At 35.9% G+C, this 23,364-nt stretch overlaps 1 pseudogene across 1 annotated transcript; it reads right to left on the bottom strand.

Annotated features, from left to right (window-relative positions):
• Positions 1–12,622: 12,622 nt before the first annotated feature.
• On the bottom strand, positions 12,623–13,545 carry LOC309401435 (olfactory receptor 14A16-like; annotated as a pseudogene). Its single transcript has one exon. The product of its transcript is annotated as an olfactory receptor 14A16-like (transcript).
• Between the last annotated feature and the right edge of the window lie 9,819 nt (positions 13,546–23,364).

Here is a 23,364-nt window from a genome sequence, read left to right as displayed (position 1 = left end):
TACACATATACACATATACACATATACACATATACACATATACACATATACACGTATACACGTATACACGTATACACGTATACACGTATACACGTATACACGTATACACATATACACATATACACATATACACATATACACATATACACATATACACATATACACATATACACATATACACATATACACATATACACATATACACATATACACATATATATATATACACACACACACATATATATATATATATATATATATATATATATATATATATATATATATATATATATATATATATATATATATATATATATATATATATATATATATATATATATATATATATATATATATATATATATATATATATATATATATATATATATATATATATATATATATATATATATATATATATATATATATATATATATATATATATATATATATATATATATATATATATATATATATATATATATATATATATATATATATATATATATATATATATATATATATATATATATATATATATATATATATATATATATATATATATATATATATATATATATATATATACCGGTGGTGTGGTGGCTAGCAAGTCTGCCTAATATGTAACACATCCCAGGTTCAAATCCCAGTAAGGGTATAGCTAGCTGATGAGAGCTAAACAGCTTGAAATGGATCCATACTAGTCTCCCTTTATTTTATCAGCGCACACACACACACACACACACACACACACACACACACACACACACATATATATAATCCATTCTCAAAATGCAAAAGGCACTTCACACATGTAAGACATGTATACAAACTTTGTTTCTTTCTATATTATATTGGGCAACTTACATTGCGGGGTTCCATTGACAAAAAGTCATTTTGGAGAATGATGCCATAGGGTTGAAAAATTGAAAAAAAAAAAAGGGTACTAACTTCGTAGGGAATCAAATACACATCTGAATCATAAGTAGCAATACATTTTTTCTAATCATTTCTGTTTTCCAAAAATAATTATTTGACTACCATAATAAATATATACAACCACACTTAAAGATAGGAGAGATGAGATGGAAATGGAAATTGGGTTAGGGACAGGCAGAGATGGAGGCAGAGAGACAGAGAGAAACAGTATAATGTTAAACATTTCTGTTCGACAATAACTTAACTTTAAATTTTGATTTAAACTGGATATAAAATTATCATCCAATGCTTCACATATGTAATTGTAATTGTAAATTAACCATAATGACTTTATGTCTATTTAAGATCTGTTTTAAATTAAATAAATATTAAACAATATAATCAAATCATTATTTATTATGTGAGGAAAGCAAAATTATATTCCCTTTATGCTAAGTTGTAAATAAATAAATAATACCTTTGAATGTTTAAAAGGGTTCTTTTCTCTTATTGTGATATCATTAAGAATCAACATTCCAGACATATTTCTTATAATAATCTGATTTATGAAAACTGCTTACATGATATACTATTGGTGTAAAATTCAGTTATTTTTCCTAAGTGAATATTTGAAAACAAGTACATACACGTCAAGTCATATATTACCAACAGGCTGAAGCAATAGCTTACTTTTGCCATATTTCAGACCTTAAGACTAATAATAAGATCTTGAAAAAAACAGTATTACACACTTACCTAAAAATCAGTGATAGAGAGCAAAGATTTATTTCTATCATGCTGTGGATTACATTATTCCTATATGCAGCATTTCTCGATTATTTCAAAACTGAAATCTTGAATACATAGTTATGATTGTCTTTACTTACCACTGTTTTTTTGGTGTTAATTTTTGCCTGGAAGACAATCTGCTATATGTTGCCTCTTCTCATGTGCTACGAAGAATGAAAAAACAAACAAACCAGCAATTATGTCACCCTTTGTTTTCTATTGTGTTTCAATATAATTCCTTGGAGACTAAGTCCAATTTTCATGTTGATTTAAAACAAAGAAGAAAAGATGCAGATATCTTATACCCATTTCTTTTATTGTTGTTTTGCATTTGGAGAAATAGATAGTACATCAAAATATCTAGGAATTGTTTGTGAGTGTTCATTACAAATAAAGCTCTGCAATATGACTTATTAATTTGATCTTCTAAGTGATTTTCTAATACTACATGTGTAGAGGTGGCTGAGTTTTATTCCATGTGTGTTTCATATACCTGCATTATTTCAAAAAGAATCCTAGTGACATTTATTTGTGAATTTAGAGACAAGCTAATAGTAACAAGATATTCTACCTTAAAGAATGGTTGCTTGACACTTGCAGTGTTTGGTCTTTTTTCTTGTATGTACCTCTAACTTAAATAATATTTATTCCATGTAGTCACATAGTGTTCCTTAATGCGGTATGCATCAGACATCCCTAATTAAGGAACATATCAATCCTTTATACTGGATTAAGATCCTGTGCCTTAGATAATACTAATTTATTTATTTATTAAATCTCTAATTTAAATACTATTTATTCTGTGTAGCTATATAATGATCCAATTGGCACCCACTGGTTCATTTAATAAACAAATTTATATAGCTACCCAAGACATATATAATGATTCTGGGTAATGCACAGCATAGAAAACCCACTGTTTAACCTCACCCCATCCTGTGACAGTAACAACAGAATCAGAGAAGCCACTTAATTGGCTCCAAATGGGGGTCCCCAAACCTACTGACAAAACCATGCCTTCAAGGCCTTGCAAAAAAGCAACAAGGTGGGGCTGGTCAATTTTAAATCTAGGGAAATGGTGTTCAAAGGGTGAACATCACCAAAGAGAAGCCTCTTTTCTTAGGTTTCCACAGGAACTAATTTCTTGCTAGTTTGAACCTAAAAAATGCCTTGCCTTCCTGCTTTGATGGACCAGTAGATGTATTTAGGAAGAGACAGTCTGTCAAATAACCTGATCTCAATCCAAATAGGTTTTTAATATAATAACCAGCACCTGAATTGCAACCAGAAGTCAATCAGTAACCAGTACTGCTCCTGCAAAAGATATGCAAAAATGGAACGTACACAAAATCATGTGAACTGCTTCTAGATACTGTTCAAGTGTAGCCCCGTGTAGAGCACATGAATCCAAATGAGAGGTGATCAGGGTGAGGGTGACTGTGAAAGTCTTATGGGCGCATAACATTTGTGTAAAAGCCATTTTGACCATGACTGCCACTTGCTCCTCAATCAAGTCCAAGACAACCCTCAGATTACACCCTGGGTTTGTCTGGGTAGCACTTTACTATTCACAATAAAAAACAGTAATATTCCATGAACCAAGAAGCCCTTGACATAAATTGTGGCGATCCCAAAGGAATGAACAGTAAGATGGCAAAAATTTTCTGCAAAACAAAAAAAGGCTACAAAACATTTATATTTATACAGATTGGAAGAGTCATATTTTCAAAAAATAAGCTTCAAGGTAAGAGAATTTCCTTATTAAAATGCTTAGAAAATCATTTATGAAATGATACAATATGAAAATATTGTTTAATGTTGTATATTTATAATTTGTGCAGAGATTATATTTGCTTACATAAGTTTATCTCTAATGGAGCATTTCTGACTCAATTACAAATTTGTAATAAAAATAAATTAATTATATTTTCATTCTAAATCAAATAAAATTTAACGAAAGTGTACCAAAAGCATTAGGCAAAAACTTTAATAGTAGATGGATATACAAAAATTTTTTGCAGCTACATCATGCCGAAAGTAGAAACCTCTCCAGATCTCAAAACTTTTACAGAAAGAAATACAAAAAGTAAAAGATAAGCAAAAATAACATCTTGTTATACATTGTGTCAGCCAATATTGCTACCTCCCCCCTGTCCTCTGGGGTAGCCACAGCCCCTCCCTCTCTTATATCTTGTGTATTGTCACCTTTTTCACTACCTCTAATGGTTTCATCCTCTAGGAGCGTACTGTGTTTTTTCATGAAGGCCTCTGCCTCCACAACTGAATTAATTCTAATTCTGTTTCCCTCCCAGAAGATCAATATTCCTTCTGGCAATAACCATCTAAACCAAACTTCTTTATTATATAGTTTCTTTGATAAGGAGGAATACTTCCTCCTCTTGTCTCTTATTCTTTTCAGAATTTGTTTAAGAATCGCTATTTCTTTATCTTTGTATTTTAGTGGATCCCCCTTTTGGGCTCCCAAAACCTCATCCTTCATGGTCTTCCTAAGAAATTTAATGTGGACTTCCCTTGGAACATTATGTGTTCTGGCATATTCTGATTTGATTCTATAAACCAGGTCCATATCCCACCACAACTGTTCTTTATCTCTCTTAATATATTCTGCTAAGATTGTACACATAACATCCTTAAGATCTTCATCTTCTATCTCGGGTAGGTTCTGGAATCTGAGAAAAAGTGACATTCTTTCAAGGTCCATCTTTACCATGAAATTTTCCAATTCTCTATTCCCCCTCTGAGTTGCCTTCACCTCCTCCCTCAACCCAATCATGCCCTCCTCCAGAACACCAACCCTCTATTTATTCTCTAATGTTTGCTATTGTACATCACTGAGCTGCATTTTAAAATCTGTCACCTCTTTTTTCAGTTCCCTGTAAATGTTGAAAAACCAATAAAATTCTTAAAACAAAACTTTAATATTGTGGCTAGTACAATTCTAAACCACAAATAGTTCAAATAGCTGAAAAATGATAAAAACTGATCACTTCCTAGAAATTGTTCCTGAACACCGATGTCTATGGAACTTGTCAATCATCCAGGTCACAGTTGTTCCAAAAGTGCTTTTTCAAGAGGCAACTGTACTTTCCTTGTTTTTCCTTGAAGACATTTCACTTATTATCATTGAAGCCTTTTCAGTTCTGAACTGAAGAAGCTTCTTGGATGACAAGTGAAGAAAAAACAAACAAAGTCCATTTGCCTATATGCAAGCAAGTTCACACATTCCTGAACACCATCACACATACACAGGTATGTTCCTTATAAAAGCCTGGAATATTACTGAAAATATTATTGGGGACATGGGAGGAAGATACAGTGGGATATGTGAAATCCTTCTAAGTAAGTCACAAGAAACACAAGCATTTTTCATACCTAGAGGTTATAACTTATTTATTCAAGCATAGCAATAGTAAAGCAATGAAATGATAAAAAATAAACAATGAAATTACAACAGTACAAACAAACAGAAGTTTGGCAGGTGTAGAAAGTACAAGAGGGAGTTAATTAGTCCAGTAGCCATCTCTGATATGGCCTCCCCCCACCCCCGGATCCTCAGGTCAACCAGCACAGTCAGGTACTTAGGCCATTGCAAAGGATAGAAGGGTGGAGACAGACCTCAGTCTGGGGTGGGTGGACAGAATGTTCCAGAAGGCCAGCATTATAGCAGAGAAAGCTCTTCTCCTGGATTCCACCAGTTCCTTGATTGATTCGATCTACATCTGGTCTCTTTTGCCAACAAATTATATTAGTAAAATACAGCTTATGTAATCATAAATTCCTAACAAGAGGTTGCATCTAGCTCCTAAAGTGCTGCATTTTATCATTATTTTCTTTATTTGTTCCTCATATGGGATTGTATATCATACAGACTAATTATTTGCTCAATCTGTTCATATTCCTGAAATTATTAAACTTGAGACTATGTCCATTGTGCTGATCACATTTGAATTTATTTTTACTGATATATGTATATTTATTTTCTCTGCATCATAAATACATCAATATGCTACATTTCAATACTCCAGCCTATTTTTAGCAAGACAAAAATATACTTGCAATTTACTAGATGTTGAGGAATATAGAACGCTGCATTTCTTGATTGATACATATTTTGTCTCAAATGATAATAATGCTACAACGATCCTCCTTGTTAGTTCAATTGCTTATACTCATTTATTAGCATAGTTTGATCAATTTTAAATAATGAATTTTTGAGTCAATTAGGGATTGTTGTACCACTACTTCAAGTAACCATTCTAGGACTCAACCATAATAGATAACCTTCATCCTGATTTTAGTGGATTTTTTTTAGTTTACTTTATTGTCATTGCACCTCGTACAATGAAATTAAATGCCATCTTCAGTGTACATCAGACATAAGAAAACTATAAAAATAAAACAAAAACACACATCCTTTGCATTCTATCCAATTGAATTGAACCCCCTGATATGGCATTAATATTAACTATACAGTAGAATTCAATATAGTTACTGCTCTGCAATAGAAGCTGTTTTTCAGCCTCCTTGTCCTTGTTTTTATTGTCCTGTACCACCTGCCAGTTGGTAATAGTTCCAAAAAAGGGTGCCCAGGATGAAATGGATCTTTAAGAATGTTTTGATTAATGACTTCCTATAGTGATGTCATCGTGCTTGGAAGTGAGGAATGGGAGTTCATGTAACCTCTGACTCTAACTTCTTCCTTTGAGCTCATTTCTGAATGCTGCAGATCCTGAAGGGACCGGCAGATTAAGGGGGAAACTCTGAAGACTCTGGGGTGATAAGGCAAATCCCCCAGCAGGTAGGAGAAACCCACTAAATAGACGAGGATCTATCCTGTCACTTGGTCAGGACCAGAGCAATGGTGACCACATAAGAAGGAAGCAGAGAGAGAAAGCAGTTTAAATCGAAACATCTGTTATTATTATTGACAACCTAAAGAAAAGGAGGACAATGCGAAATTGGCACAGAGGGTGAGCTGGAAAGAAAGAGGCCCTGGGACGGAGACTGTTTTTGTAGTCCAGATTTTTGTGGAAAAGTAGTGAGAGCTGAGACGCTGAGTTGGAATTGACAGCGTGAATAATTTGAATGAGAGTGGCCACAGTGAGAATGAAAACCTGACATGGAAAATAGGAGTGGTACATAGTAACTGCTGAGAAGACTTGGAAAGCACATAAAGGATTGTTTAACAGTCGGGGTTGATTGTTGTTGTTCCTCTTCCTTCTACTCTTTTGTCTTTCCAAAGAATAGCTGAACTTTGAGCTTTGAACAGTTTCAACCGTGAACAATAAACTCAGGTAACAAAGGGAGTAAGAGCTCTTTTTCTTTTTCTTTTTGGAGGGGACACCTTATAAATATATGGCATTCATTCTCCTTGGAACTTGGAACGGTATTAGAGACAGTAGAGAGAGAATTGCTTTGGAATGATTAGAAGGCTTCTTTACCCACCCCATTTATTTTTTCCTTTGCCACTGCACTTGTTGTACTAACTGACTGCCACTAACAGTGATACTGAGGAGAGGGTGACACCTAGTGGATTATAAATTTGAACCATGAAGTCTGATGCAAGAAAATCAATGGTGACATAAACTGGAGTGTGTGTGTGTGTGTGTGTGCGCACGTGTGTGTGTGCGTGTGTGTGTGAGAGAGAGAGATATGATGGCAACTTCAGTGAAGTCAGGGAAAAAACAACATCCAACCCTCCTTCAGCAACATCCTCCCCCTCAAATCAAAGATCAATTGAGAGCACATTGGGGCTGGAGAAAGGCGGAATGAGGGCAGGAATAAAGGGACCAGCACCAAAAATGCACAGTATGCAATTGATGCTCCAGATGATATAAGAGACATTGATGAAAAACCAAGATGTGACAGCTACAAATCATGAAGAGACAAGGAGGAATCATGAAGAAATGAAAAATGAAATAGGAGAATTGAAAGGAAATATCAAAAATGTGGATGACAAAATTGAAAGGATGCAGAGTGCCTTAGCAATCAATGAACAGAAAATCCAGAACATTGAAACAAAAATAGAACAAAAAGATCAGAAGATGGAAAAATGAAGCTGAGATATAGACAAGTCAATAAAAATTAGAGTTATCAATAATCCGATTTGAAAACAAAAGAGCTTCATTTTATCTAAGATTCCAAAACATACCGGAAGAGAAGGAGGAAGACCTGAAAGAAAAAATGATCGAAATCTTCATCAAAATATTTCAGAGAAAAGAACAAGAGAAAAGAACAAGAGTTGAGAGAGGACATTGATGAAGCTTACCATGTACATACTAATTGTGCCAGAAGATGTAGGCTCCCGAGAGAAGTGCACATTAGATTTGCCAAAAAAAAACAAAAAAAAAAACCCACAACTAGAGACAAAGTGTACAAAAAAACCAGAGAAGGGACGATTACATTCCAGGGAAAAGAGTTGATCACACTTAAACAGATTCCACAGAGAATTCGTGAACAATGTAGACAATGCCAATTTTTAACAAATCAGTTAAATAAAAACAGAATAATGTACAGATGGTTGGTACCAGAAGGAGTACTGGTATCTTGGCAAGGAAAAAGATATAGAGAATATAGAAGTGCAGGAATTCTATGAAAAATACTGCACATGGGGAAAAAGAACAAGGAAGTAAAGAGGACCTAGAAAGTAGAAGTCAAGAGGAAGAAACAACAGAAGTCAAGGAAAGAAACAGGAAAGAAGACCAGAGTCAAGAAAGAGAGAGAGCAGAAAGGGAAGGTGCAAGAGGGAAAAATCAGATACAAACCAGAAGCAACAAAAACCACCCCATCTAAAGATGGACCAGGATATAACAATTATCTTGATAAACTTGTATGGACTGAACACACCAAAAAAATGAAAGAGCGCAATTGTTTAATAAACTTAAGAAACTGAAGGTGGATATAAACTATGTACAGAAAGTGCATATTAAAAGGAACATAGGAATTTACTGGAAAATAAAAAAAAATAGGGAAAATATACACAGCACTGGCAGATTAAAAAAAAAGAGGGATAGCAACCTATATGAAGGAAAAAATAAACTCCAAAGCAGTCCACTCTGATGAAGAAGGCAGAATGCTAATGATTGAATTAGAGACAACAGAAAAACTGATATTTTTTAATAGTCATATATGCACCAAATCAGAAACAATAGGAATTCTATAGGAAATTACACAACAAAATAAACAAATCAGAATATGAAAATATTTGCTTAATTGGGGATTATAATGCTATAGTGGATAAAAAAATAGACTATGAAAGCAAAAAGAAAAAGAAAAAAATATGTTACCCAAATCCTTTTTTGAGATGGCAATGGAATATAAACTACATATATTTGGAGAGAAAGGCACAAAACAAGAAAGCAATATACATTTATTCGAACCCCCACCAGTCCCTATCAAGAATTGACATGGCTTGGATTTCATCAGGTCTATGCAATCAATTAGATGAAATTGAAATAGAAGCAAATGAGTGGGCAGATCATAATCCGATAAAATTAAGATGGAAAGGTCAAAGAAGAAGAAAAAGATGGATGATGAACTCAAATATTGTAAATGAAATAGAATACACTCAAATGCTGGAGAAAGAATTTAAAACTATTTTTTTAGGATAAATAAAAAAGAAGACCCCACAATTCAAAATTTCTGGGACACTATGAAAGCATACACAAGAGGCCTCATGATTGCCTACATTGCGAGAAAAACTAGAAAATTAAAAGAGCAACAAGAACGTATGCAAAAAGAACTTATGAAAGCCGAAGCTGAACTATAGAAATTCCCAAAGAATAAAATTAAAAAGGAAAAAAGAGAGATGATAAAACATAAGATCAACTTAATAACTCGGAATTAGCACAGAAAATTAAAGTGGCCAGACAAAATTACTTTGAACAAGTCAACAAACCTGGACGATGGCTGGCATACCGATTGAAGAATGAAAGAGAAAAAAGGACGATATCCCAATTAAAAGATGATGAGGGATGAATTCAATACAAAGTGGAAGAAAAGAAGCATATTATTGATAAATACTTTGCAAAACTATACACGAAAGATAGTATGGAGGAAATCAAGATAAAACACATTATTTAAACATAGAAAAGATGACACCAATTTCAAAAGAACAAAGGGAGGCAATAAACAGGCCAATAACATTAGCCAAAGTGGAATTCGTCCTGAAAAACCAGAAAAATAATAAAACCCCAGGACCAGATGGAATACCGGTGGAGCTATACAAATATAATAAAATAATATTGGAAGAACTAGGAGTGGAAATGTTTAACAAAGTTTTAGGAAAAGCCAAGATGCCTGAATCATGGAAAGAAGCAATAATATAGCTAATCCCGAAAGAAGAAACCAATCGACAAGAAATCCAAAACTACAGACCAATTTCATTACTAAATTCCTATTATAAAATATTTGCAGCAACTATGACAGGAAGAATTAAACAGGTTTAATTCTGTGTAAATGTGGTGCATGTCTAAGTTTTGTGTGTGTGTATTTCACATATTTGTAAATAAAATTTAATTTACAGTTTAAAAAAAGAATGTTTTGAACTTTCTTAAGGCAGCGGGAGCTATAAAATTCTTCCAATGAGAGGAGAGAGCAACCAATGATCCTCTGGCTAATTATATTTATCTTCTGGAGTGCTGTCCTAACTGCCAATGTGCAATTAGCAAACCATACACAGGCACAGTAAGTTAAAATACTCTCCATAGTGCAGCGGTAGAAGGTCACTAGCAATTTTTCTTTCAGTTGCTGTTTCCTAAGAAGCCTCAGGTAATATAATCTCTGCTGGGCCTTTTTGACCAGTGCTGCAATATGAGCGCCCCAGATCAGGTCCTCTTCTATGATAACACCCAAAAACTTAAAACTGGCCACTTGCTCCACTTGGTCGCCATTGATAACCAAGGGCTGGATGACTGATCTATTACTGCTGTGATCCATTATAAGCTCCCTGGTCTTATTGTTGTTAAGGAACAAGTCATTGTCTCCATGTCACAAAAGCAGCCAGTCCACCTGATCTCAAGAGGTAGACTCATCCACCCAGAGATGAGTCCCACTACTGTCATCATCATCTGCAAATTTAATAAAAATAATATTGGCGTCAGTGGGAATGCAGTCATATATAGAGTAAGGGACTTAACACACAACCTTGTAGTATATCAGAGCAGCAGAGGCAAAGCGGCCTTTCTCAGCTCATCTGAAGAAGTCCGTTTCCCTCCTTGCATTCCTTCTCTTTGAGAAGCGGTTTGCAAAGTCCTGGTTTTGCAAGGCACTTGTCAAAGAGAAGGAAGTGTGGGCTTCTTCCAACAGCTGAGTCCTCTGCTCCAGCAAAGGAAGTGGGTTGGCAGGGCAAGCATGATGCAGACAGGCGTGGCAAGAGAGAGAGAGAGAGAGCAGTGACCAGGAGGGTGGGGGGGAGCGAGTAGAGGGCAGGCCAGGGGAGGGAACATCCCGGTATGGGGCATCCAGAGTCCCCGTTATGCAAATGCACACTGGATTTCTGGCATGATCAATGTGTACCAGACCAGACCAGCTAAAACCCACCTCTGGGTTGATAGTGAATGGAGAATATAGGCCAAGGACTCTTTTTTATGAAGTTATTCAGATATTTTTTCTTCTCTATACAATATCTATACAAAGATAATTAGCACGTTTATCAAACATTATTCTGTGAATGGAGAGATGTGGTAGTTCAGTGGCTAGGATGCTGAGCTTGTCGATTAGAAAGATCGGTAGTTTGGTGGTTCGAATCCTTAATGCCATGTAATGGAGTGAGCTCCCATTACTTGTCCCAGCTTCTGCCAACCTAGCAGCTGGAAAGCATGTAAAATACAATTTGAAGAAAAGAGAAAGAGTGTTGTCATTGGACACAATAAGCATAAAAGTAAATTGTCAGTTGTGTTAATTTAATGTTGGATTGGGAATTTTGTCACTTGCAATCTAAAAAATGGCTCTAACTGCTTTAATTCATCATAGTAACAAGAATCTCTCACAGGATATAAAGCCATGTTGTTTAAACCGGTATTTTATATAGTCCAGATAATTACCAAGACCATTATTTAAAATTGCATAACATTTTCTTAAAGGGAGATTTTGAACAATGAGTGCACCAATCTTATGTGAGACATACCACACTCTGTTGTTTCAGATGTATAGAAGAATATATCACGTGAAATTGTTCTTAAAATCAGGAATGCAGACAAAAATCTCAGTCTGATAAGAATCTTTCTATCATCATCAAGTTCAAGATACCGGGGAAAATAATATTACAACTGGAATAAATCATAACCTTTTTCAACTTCTGATACAATAATATTGGCTCCAATTTACACAGGGATGCCTGGTGAATTGATCAAAAGGAGAGTTGGCTGCTTTTTCACCTGGGTCATGCAAACACAGAATTAAGTTAAGAAGGTTCTTACCACTTAGAAATATTGTTTTCTAAACGACACAGAATATTTAAAAAAAAACACCCATAAAGGTGGTTCTTAATAATTTTTGTTACATTTATTTGCCCATTAACCATCCAGATTTTTCCTCTGCTTCAGAAATGTAAAAACCTGATTCAGGCTCAAAATATATTTAGAGCTGACAGCAACAGTTGTTTTATTGTTTTATGCTGTTATTTTCATGTGTGTAGTGTATTGTATGTGAAGCTGCCTTCCTAACATCTTTTCTACCTCCTCTTCCAGTCCAATAGACTTTATAAATTCCAAGAATAACCACCAAGAGGTGATTAAAAAAAATAAAGAACAGACCTTTAAAGTGAAAAACAAAAGTCTTTCACAAATTGACAGATGGAAAAATATCAATATTTTCTTTATTTACTTCTAATGTGACAAATTTAACCCCAATTTCTGCAAACCAAAAGCATTTGAACAAAATGAAAATTCTAATTTTATTTTTTAAGTGTTTTCCACACAGCCTTTTGGGTGTCCTTGTTCCTGAAGCTATAAATGAGGGGATTGAGGAGTGGGGGGAAAACTGTGTAGAGAACAGCAGAGAGTAAGTCCAAAGTACGGGAGGAAAGACTTTGGGGCCGCATATAAGCAAATGCAGCAGATATCAAAAATAAAGAAAAGACAGTCAGGTGGGGAGTACATGTAGAGAAAGCTTTATATCTGCCTTGAACTGAAGGAATTTTCAGAACAGCAGAAAAGATGTAGCCATAGGAAATAATACATAATACATAATATTACATAATAAGTCTACAGTAATGCTTACAACCAAAATCAGAATTTGGCTAACACTTGTATCAGTACAAGAAATCATTAATAGGTGCGGAACATCACAGAAAAATTGCTCAATTATATTGAATTTGCAGAAATTTAACCTGAATGTGAGAATGGTGTGCAGCAAAGCATCGATCAAAGTGCTTATCCAGGAAGTAGCCACCATTTGTAAACAGGCATCCCAGTTCATCATTAGCATATATTGCAGAGGGTGGTAGATAGCCACATAACGATCATAAGCCATGACAGTCAGCAAGGCAACTTCAAAACCTGCAAAGGTGAGAACTGAAAAGACCTGAGCAGCACATCCACCATAGGAGATCTGCTTGTTATTTGTCAAAGAAGCAGCCATGGCTTTAGGAACTATAGTTGAGATGAAGCAAACATCAGAGAATGACAAATTGACCAAAAAGAAATACATGGGAGCATGAAGATGGGGATTCAAAATCACAGCAACACTAAGAAGTAAATTCCCAATTAAAGCTAGTAAGTAAATGACAAGGAACATCACAAAATACATAATTTGCATATCACGATCATCAGTAAATTCCATCAGAAGGAATTCTGTCCCAAGGGATTGGTTGGCCATTTATTTTCTCTGATTCCTTCTGAAGAGAAAGAGGGTATCCTAGGAAACTTGTCTGTCTAGGAAATAAATAATAGGTATGGAATTATTCTTTGCAATAGTAACATGAAAACTAATATGTTATCATTATCATGTTTAAAATAAAATATATTATCTGTTTGCAAAATGCAAAATGGAGTTCATACATTTAAAATGCAAAATAAAAATGATATTATTTTCCTTCTGTATTATACATGCCAATTTATAACAAACCGATTTTGTGATTTTGCTACCTAAAAGACATTTTAAAAAATGACAATATAGTACTGAATAAGGTAAACATGGCTATAGATATCTGCCATATACTGTTTATTTGATTCTTTATAGATAACCTGTAAGAAGACTTAGACACTAAATTTTGTGGTACAGTCAATGATGAAGGGATCCAATTATGTTTATATGTTCCATGAAGCTGCATTCTTTAGCAGATCTAGTTAAAGGTTCGAATTATCATCCAGAAAGCTCTTCATGGAAAGCACTTGACATTAACTTTTATAAAATTAAAAAAGTTTACTACTAAATGTACTAACATAGCTTTATGTCTAATATTTTGTTATTTATCAGTTTACCTTTGGGATTCACATTAAATAAAGAAACTTCTTAAGATTATTATATTTGCCATAAAACAATACGATATCCAACGTACAGTATGGATAATTCCAAGAATGGGATGTAAGGAAGAACTGTTATCTTGGAGAATCAGTGAAGGTTCTGTCTTAGACCTAGTACACTTCAATATTTTCATCAAAGATTTAGATGAGGAGATGTATGGGGAACTCATCAAATTGGCAGATGATACGAAGCTGGCAGGAATAGTCAACACTTAGGCTGAAGATATAGAAGGGTCTTGACAGACTTGAACATTGGGCCCTCTGTACTGTAATAAAATAAAATTCAATGGTGAACAAGTAAGGTTCTACATTTAGGCAAAAAAATTGCATAGGTATAGTATAAGTGATACCTGGTTCAAAAGTAGTAACTGTGAGAGGGATCTTGGAGTCCTAGGTGACAATCACTTAAATATGTATGAGCCAGCACTGCCAAAAAAGCCAACACAGTTCTAGGCTGCATTAACAGAAGGATAGAATTAAGGTCATGTGAAATGTTAATACCACTTTTTAATCTCCACATATGGAATTCTCCATCCAATTTTGGTCACCATAATGTATAAAAGATATTGAGACTGTAGAAAGAGTGCAGAGAAGAGCAACAAAGCTGATTAGGGAACTGGTGGCTAAAACATATGAAGAAGAGTGGCTGGGATTAGGTATGTCTAGTTTAATGAAAAGAAGAACTATATGATAGTAATGATCCAATATCTCAGGGTTGCCACAAAGAACAGGGAGTCAACCTATTCTCCCAAGTACCTGAAGGCAGGACAAGAAGCAATGGGTGGAAACTAATCAAGGAGAGAACCAATCTAGAACTAAGGAGAAATTAGTTAGAGGAATGAATCAATGGAACAATTTGCCTCCAAAAGTTGTGAATGCTCCTACACTTCAAAATTTTTAAGAAGAGATTGGACAACTATTTGTCTGAAATGGAGGCTTTGCTGCCTAAGCAGGAGAGTAGTCTAGAAAACCTCCAAGGTCCCTTTCCATTCTGTTATATTCTGTTAAGGGGATCTTTTAAACTGTTACATATATAGGAAGAGAGAAAGAGAGAAACAGTACAATGTTAAACATTCCCGTTCGACAATAACATCTTTTGATTTAATTGGATATAAAATTATCATCCAATGCTTCACATACTGTATGTAAATGGGCATATAATTGCAATTTAACCGTAATGACTTTATGTCTATTTAAGATCTGAATCTAAATAAATCTAAATAAATATTAAACAATATAATAAAATCATTATTTATTATGTGAGGAAAGCAAAATTAGATTCCTTTTATGCTAACTTATAAATAAATAAATAATACCTTTGAATGTTTAAAAGGGTTTTTCTCTTTTATTGTAAGATCATTAAGCATCAACATACATGACATTCTGATTTCTTCTGATTATCTGACATATAAACATTTCTTCTGATTATCTGACATATAAAATTTGATTCCTGCTTACATGATATACGATTGGTATAAAATTCAGTTATTTTTCCTATGTGAATATTTGAAAACAAGTACATGTCAAGTCATATATTTCCAATAGGCTGAAGCATTAGCTTACTTTTGCCATATTTCAGACATTCAGGCTAATAACTAGATCTTGAAAAAAAGCAGTATTATACACTTACCTAAAAATCAGTGATACAGAGCAAAGACTTATTTCTATCACAGTATGCATTACATTATTCTTATATGTAGTATTTCTCAATTATTTCAAAACTGAAATCTTGAATACTCAGTCATGTTGTCTTTACTTAGCACTGTTTTTGTGGTTTTAATTTTTGCCTGGAAGACACCCTGCTATTTGTTGCCTCTTCTCAGGCACTACGAAGAATGAAAAAGAAGAGCAGTTATGTCACCCTTTGTTTTCTACTGTGTTTCAATATAATTCCTTGGAGACTAAGTTCAATTTTCATGTTGTTTTGAAAGTCTAAATTACAAAATAAGAAAAGGAGCAGTTATCTTGTACCCATTTCTTTTACTATAGTTTTGCATTAGGAGAAATTGATATTACATCAAAATATGTAGGAATTGTTTGTGAGTATTCATTACCAATGAAGTTCTGCAATATGACATATTCATTTGACCTTCTAAGTTATTTTATGTTAGTTCATGTGTAGAGGTGGCTTTATTCCTTGTGTGCTCCATATACCTGCACTATTTAAAAAATAAATATAGTGTCATTTATTTCTGTATTTAGAGACAAGCTACTGGTAACAAGATATTCTACATTAATGGATGGTTGCTTGATACTTGCAGTGTTTGGTTTTGTTTCTTTTATATACCTCTAACTTATTTATTCCATGTAACCATAGTATGCATCAGACATCCCTAATTAAGGAACATATCAATCCTTTAAATTGGATTAAGATCCTGTGCCTTAGCAAATAAACATCAAGGTAAGAGAAACTCTTACTCTTGAACAATTTGTGCTTTAGAATTTTATTAGCTACAGTATTAAAGTTGTTAATTAATACAGAATAGCATACAGAATAATTATTTGCTGAATCTGCTCATATTCCATAAACTATTGAACTAGAGACTATGTCCATTGTGTTGATTATATATGAATTTATTTTTACTGATATATGTATATTTATTTTGTCTGCACCATAAATACACCAATACACTACATTTCAATACCCCTGCCTTTTTTAGTATGACAAAAATAAATCATCAATTTACTAGACGTTGAGGAATATAGAACACTGCATTTTTTGACTGAATATTAGTGTCAAAGGTTCCAAATAGCATCCAAAAATAAATCAGAGTCTGAGGCAAAATATTCCTCAAAGTTCCAATTTATTAAAAGAGCCATGTTGGTACATCTGGGAAAACCCGAATCTCTAAGCTTCCAGGGTTTCCCACTCAGTTGAAAGTTCAATATCCTGCCCCAACAACCACAAGTCCATCACATGGTCCAATCTTCCACTGCCACGCTGGCAGCTTCCACCAATCCAGTTCCGGCCAGGTGCAGAGACAAAGGATGACCTTGGCTTTCTAGGAAGAATGTTATTATGGCTACATATTACCCAACTCCGTATAATCCCCCCTCCCATTTTCCCACATAGAAAATGAATAATAGAAAGTGGGGCAGGCCTGAAGTCCAAAAAGAAATTATGGCTTTCAGGCCTGACAATTGGTTTGTACTTGGATCTATTCATTTCCAGTCCAAACCTCTAAATATTTTGTCTCAAATGATAATAATGCTACAACAATCCTGCTTGTTAGTTCAATTGCTTATACTCAATTATTAGCATACTTTGATCAATTTTAAATAATTAAATTTTGACTTGATTATGGATTGTTATACCACTACTTCAAGTAACCATTAAGTACTCAACCATATTAGACAACGTTCATCCTGTCTTTTTAGTGGTTTTTTTTTAGTTTACTTTTGTTGTCATTGCACCTCATACAATGAAATTAAATGCCATCTTCAGTGTACATCAGACATAAGAAAACTATAAAAATAAAACAAAAACAAACATCCTTCACATTCTATTCAATTGAATTGAAAACCCCTGATACGGCATTAATATGAACTATAAAGTAGAATTCAATATAGTTACTGCTCTGGAATAGAAGCTGTTTTTCAGCCTCCTTGCCCTTGTTTTTATTGTCCTGTACATTTGTCAGATGGTAATAGTTCCAAAAAAAGGGTGCCCAGGATGAGATGGATCTTTAAGAATGTTTTCTTAAGGCAGCGTGAGCGATAAAATTCTTCCAAGGAGGGGAGAGGGCAACCAATGACCCTCTGGTGTGCTGCCTTATCTGCCACTGTGCAATTTGTAAACCATACACAGGGACAGTAAGTTAAAATACTCTCTATAATGCAGCAGTAGAAGGTCACCAGCACTTTCAGTTGCTTTTTCCTGAGAAGTCTCAGGTAGTATAATCTCTGCTGGGCCCTTTTGACCAATGCTGCAATATGAGCATTCCAGGTCAGATCCTCTTCTATGATAACACCCAAAAACATAAAACTGGCCACTTTTTTCCACTTGGTCTCCAATGATAACCAAGGACTGGATGTCTGATCTATTCCTTCTGTACTCCATTATATGTTCCTTGTTCAATATATATATATTGTTTTTACATTTAAAACAATGCAATGCCGCGGAGTCAGGGTGATCATATATTCACATTATGTACAGCTAGTTTCAACCATTAACAGTTATTCTACTTAATACATTGTCTGTCCTTCTGCTCGATCACAATATATACATTTGTTCCAGTCTTGTCATCTTAATTTATACCAATCATAAAATCTATTCCATACCTCAAACTATTCTGATTCCCCTTTATTTTTAAGTTCCAAAGTGAACCTATCTGCTTCTGCACAGGCCAACACTTTTCTGATTATATCTAGCTCTGATGGTGTATTTTCTTTTTTCCAATGCTGTGCATAGGTTATGCACGCTGCAGTCAGTGTATGTATAATTAGATAGAGTGTATCTTTCTTAAACCCCTCTGGTATTATGCCTAGGAGAAAAGTTTCTGGTTTAAACATAATTTGTTCTCGCACCATTTGTTCTAACCATGATTGAATCATTTTCCAATATTTTTTTGCCTCATTGCACGTCCACCACATATGGTAGAAAGTGCCTGGTGTGTTTTTACACTTCCAACAGTTTGGGGGCAGATTTTTGAACATTTTGGAAAGCCGTGCTGGGGAGAGATGCCATCTGTAGAACATCTTATAAAGATTTTCTTTATATGCCATAGCCAATGTTAGTTTCTGATTAAGTATCCAAAGTTTTTCCCACTTAGCCAATTCCACATTGTGACTGAATTTTTTCGCCCAGGCAACCATGTTTTGTTTGACATGTTCTTCTTCTAGTTTATATTCCAACAAAAATCTATACAGCACTTTGATCATGTTTTCTGTCTGTATCAAAAGTTTATCTAATATTGTGTAATCTTTGGCAATACCGTCATTCTTCCTATCCTGTGCATACCTTGATTGCACCTGTAAATAAGACCACCATTCTACTTGTACTCCTAGTGATGTCAATTCTGATCTAATTTTGATCACCCCCCCCCCCGTCTGTTCAATAACTATTTGTATGTGACTATATTTTCCATATTGATTAAATTTGGGTGTATGTATGCTTCCATTGCAGATAGCCAAATAGGTATTTTGGTATAGTGGTCATGTTTAATTTTGTTCCATATTAGTAACAGAGATTGTCTGATGTAATGTCCACTAAAATATTTGTGTGCAGATCCTTTTTCATACCAGAGGAAGGCATGCCAACCTGCTTGGAGGTCATGGGCTTCCAATTTGAGTAATCTTTTTATTTCTCAGCATTATCCATTCCCTTGTTAGAGTGGCCGCAGTATAATAGAGTTCCCAATCTGGTGCGCCAAATCCTCCCTTTTCCTTAGTGTCTTGCATAGCCTTAAGTTTTATTCTTGGTTTTCTTCCCTGCCAGATAAATTTTGAAACCAATTGATTCAAATCTTTGAAGACACCTTTTTCTAATTTAATGGGTATATTCTGAAATAAGAAAAGAAATTTTGGTAATATATTCATTTTTATAACTGCAATCCTGCCCATCAGGGGCAGTTGTAGGTTTTTCCATTTTTCTAGATCCTTCTTAGTTTTATTGATCAGGTTGGTATAATTGTCTTCTTTGATGGTCACACACCTCGCAGATAAATGTATACCAAGATATTTAACTTTTTTGACAATTTGGATACCCAATTGCTTCGTTAATTCCTCTTTTGCTTTTGATGTCATATTTTTAGTCAGCATTTTGGTCTTTGTCATATTTATCTTTAGACCCGCTATTTTCCCATACTCTGTCAGTTCCTCAATGAGTTTCATACCAGACTTCATAGGATCTTCTAGCACAAACACTAGATCGTCCGCAAAGTCCTGTAACTTAAATTGCTCCTTTTTAATTTCTAGTCCCTTTATCTGTAGCTCTTTACATATGTTCCTGGCTAGTACTTCTAGGGTTAGTATAAACAACAGGGGGGACAGGGGGCAACCTTGTCTTGTACCTTTCTGGATTACAATACTTTGTGTTAGTTCACCATTGATTATTACTTTGGCTTTTTGGTTTGTATAAATTGCTCTGATCGTGTTTATAAATTTATCCCCACAATCCATGTATTCTAATTGTTGGTGCAAAAATTCCCAGTTGACATTATCAAATGCCTTTTGGGCATCGAGAAAGATTAGTGCAACCTGTTGTCATTGTGCACTTCATAATATTCAAGAATGTCCAACATAATTCTCATATTGTTTTTAATTTGTCTTCTGGGGAGGAATCCATCTTGATCTGTATGGATGAACGATGTAAGAAATTTTTCAACCTTTCTGCTATTATTGAGGCAAAGATTTTGTAGTCTGCATTTAGCAGTGATATTGGTTTGTAGTTTTGTATAAACACCTGGTCTGTGTCCGCCTTAGGTAACAGTACAATGTTAGCCTCTGTCCATGATAACGGTGTCTTTGCCTCTTTCAATACAGTGTTGTAGACTTCCAACAACGTTGGGACAAGTATATCCTGCAATTCTTTATAAATTTCCGCTGGCAACCCATCCGGCCCTGCAGCTTTATCATTCTTTTGTCTTTGTATGGCCTCGGTTGTCTCTGATGTTTTAATGTCTTCATTGAACATGTCCTTAATCTCCTCTGGTACCTTTGGCAGATCTGACTTTTCCAAATACTGTAATATTCCTTCCTTTGTATGGTCTCGGTTTTGTTTATATAATTGATCATAAAACTCTTGGATAATCTTTTTCTTTTCCTCTAGTTGGTAGCAGATCTCGCCTTTTTCATCTTGTAGTTTATTGATCCAGTTCTCTTATTTTTGCTTCCTCAACCTATAGGATAGCCATCGCCCCGGTTTATTTGCATTCTCAATGAAATTTTGTTTTGCTTTTTTTATAGATTGTGCCAATTTTGCTTTTTCAAATATAGCCAATTCATGTTTAATCAGTTCCATATTTTCTTTTATACTTCTGTTCTGCGGTTTCTTTTGCAGTTCACTCTCTAAATTTCTATACCTTTCTTTCAGCTCTCTTATTTTTAGATTCTCGGTTTTTTTCTTCCTGGCTGTGGCCGATATTGTGACCCCTCTTATAAATGCCTTAGTCGTATCCCATAGGTTTTGTATGGATGTGTCTCCTGGTCCGTTTTCTTTGAAGAAGAATCTTAATTCTTGGTTGACTCTTTTAATATATTCCTGGTCTTTTAGAATTGATCTATTGAGTAACCAACGATAGCTGCCCTTTTGTTTTTTCCAAATAATCCTCATGGGATTGTGGTCAGCCCATAGATTGGGTTCTATATCTATCTCCTTCACTTCTTTTTTTTTTCCAGAAAATTTTATTGGTTTTTTTAACACATTTACTAGGAAAAGGGTATGTGGAATAATATACAAATTTTGGCAGTTGCAAGTATGGCAGACGCCCCCTCCCTCCAAACTCATAGTATACATCTAGGTATAAAACATTAATACATAATCATGTAAAATCAGCATATAGAAATAAAAGTTTTCAATCAACTTATATATTATAACATATTTTCTAAATATAATTTCACTATTACTATCGGTATGTTTATGGCAATGTGGTTTTCTTATTCATTTTTGTGATCTGAGCTTTCTTGGTATTGCCCCTTCCCCCCCCCCCCGCTGGCAGAGCTCCGGCCCCTCCCGTGTCCTGTATAACCGTTGTAGAGTCTTCTGTTTTTTCTAGGTTTACTTTATTTTTTTCCATAAAGGCCTGAGCCTCTATGGGTGTATTAATTCTAATTCTTGTCTCCTCCCAGAATATCAACATCCCTTCAGGCATCAACCATCTAAACCACACCCCTTTCTGGCATAATTTATTCGCCAATTGCGAATAGCTTTTCCTTTTCTCCCTAACTTTTTTTGGGATCTGCTTATGGGGGATTTCAACCTGCCGTCGACGGGAGCAGCATCTGAGGTGGCTCGGGAGTTCATGGCTTCCATGACAGCCATGGGCCTGACCCAATTAATTCAGGGCCCCACACACGAAGGTGGCCACACACTGGACCTTGTTTTTGTATCTGAGCAGTGGACGAGTGATCTGGGTATAGGGGACTTGGTTGTCACACCCCTGTCATGGTCAGATCACTCATGTCTCCGGCTGGACTTCCCTGGCGCTACCCCCCACCGCGAGGAGGCGGGACCAGACGGTCCAAGCTGGTACCGCCCCAAGCACCTGATGGAACCGGATAGGTTCCAGATGGAGCTTGGGCCATTACCTGTAGCCCTGACCCGCGCTCGGTCGGAGGACCTAGCGGCCGCCTGGAATAGGGCGGCGGCTGGGGCCTTGGACCGGGTTGCGCCTTTGCGACCTCTCCTGCGACAGCGACCCACCCGGGCTCCTTGGTATACCGAGGAGCTGAGGGTGATGAAGCGCCATAGGAGACGTCTAGAGAGCAGGTGGAGGTCCTCACGCTCCGAATCTGATCGAACACAGGTAAGAGCCTATTTACGGACCTACCTTGTGGCATTAAGGGCGGCCAAACGTAGATATTGCGCCGCTCTTATTGCGTCCGCGGATAACCGCCCTGCCGCCCTGTTTAGGGTGACCCGCTCCCTCTTGTCACAGAGGACGCGGGGGGCACCCTTGCAGGGCAGAGCATAGGAGTTTGGGGAATATCTGCAGGACAAAGTCGCTCAGATCCGGAGTGGATGGGCCCCCCTCAGTGGACCAGACGGGCCGCCAACAGCGAGTCCTGTGAGACCATCCTGGGAGGAGTTTGATTCTGTTGCCCCCGAGGATCTGGATAGGTTGCGTGGACGGCTGCGACCCACCACATGTTTAATGGACCCGTGTCCCTCCTGGTTGGTACTGGCATCTTGGGAGGTGACCCGAGGCTGGCTTCTGGGCCTGGTGAATGCCTCATTGGGTGAGGGATCCTTACCAGCCGCCTTGAAGGAGGCGGTGGTGAGGCCCTTACTTAAGAGGCCTTCACTCGACCCAATGGAGCTAGCTAACTATCGTCCAGTCTCCAACCTTCCGTTTTTAGCGAAGGTTGTCGAGAATGTGGTGGCGCAGCAGTTTCCACAACACCTTGACGAATCCGAGTATCTAGACTCACGCCAGTCCGGCTTCCGACCCGGGCACAGCACAGAGACAGCCTTGGTCGCGTTGGTCAATGATCTCTGGAGGGCCAGAGATAG

This window comes from Natrix helvetica (genome assembly GCF_964273705.1).
Source record: "Natrix helvetica genome assembly, chromosome: Z".
In the NCBI taxonomy this organism is placed as follows: Eukaryota; Metazoa; Chordata; class Lepidosauria; order Squamata; family Natricidae; genus Natrix; species Natrix helvetica.
Note: the sequence above shows the minus strand (reverse complement) of the source record. Positions and strands in the feature narration are given on the sequence as shown.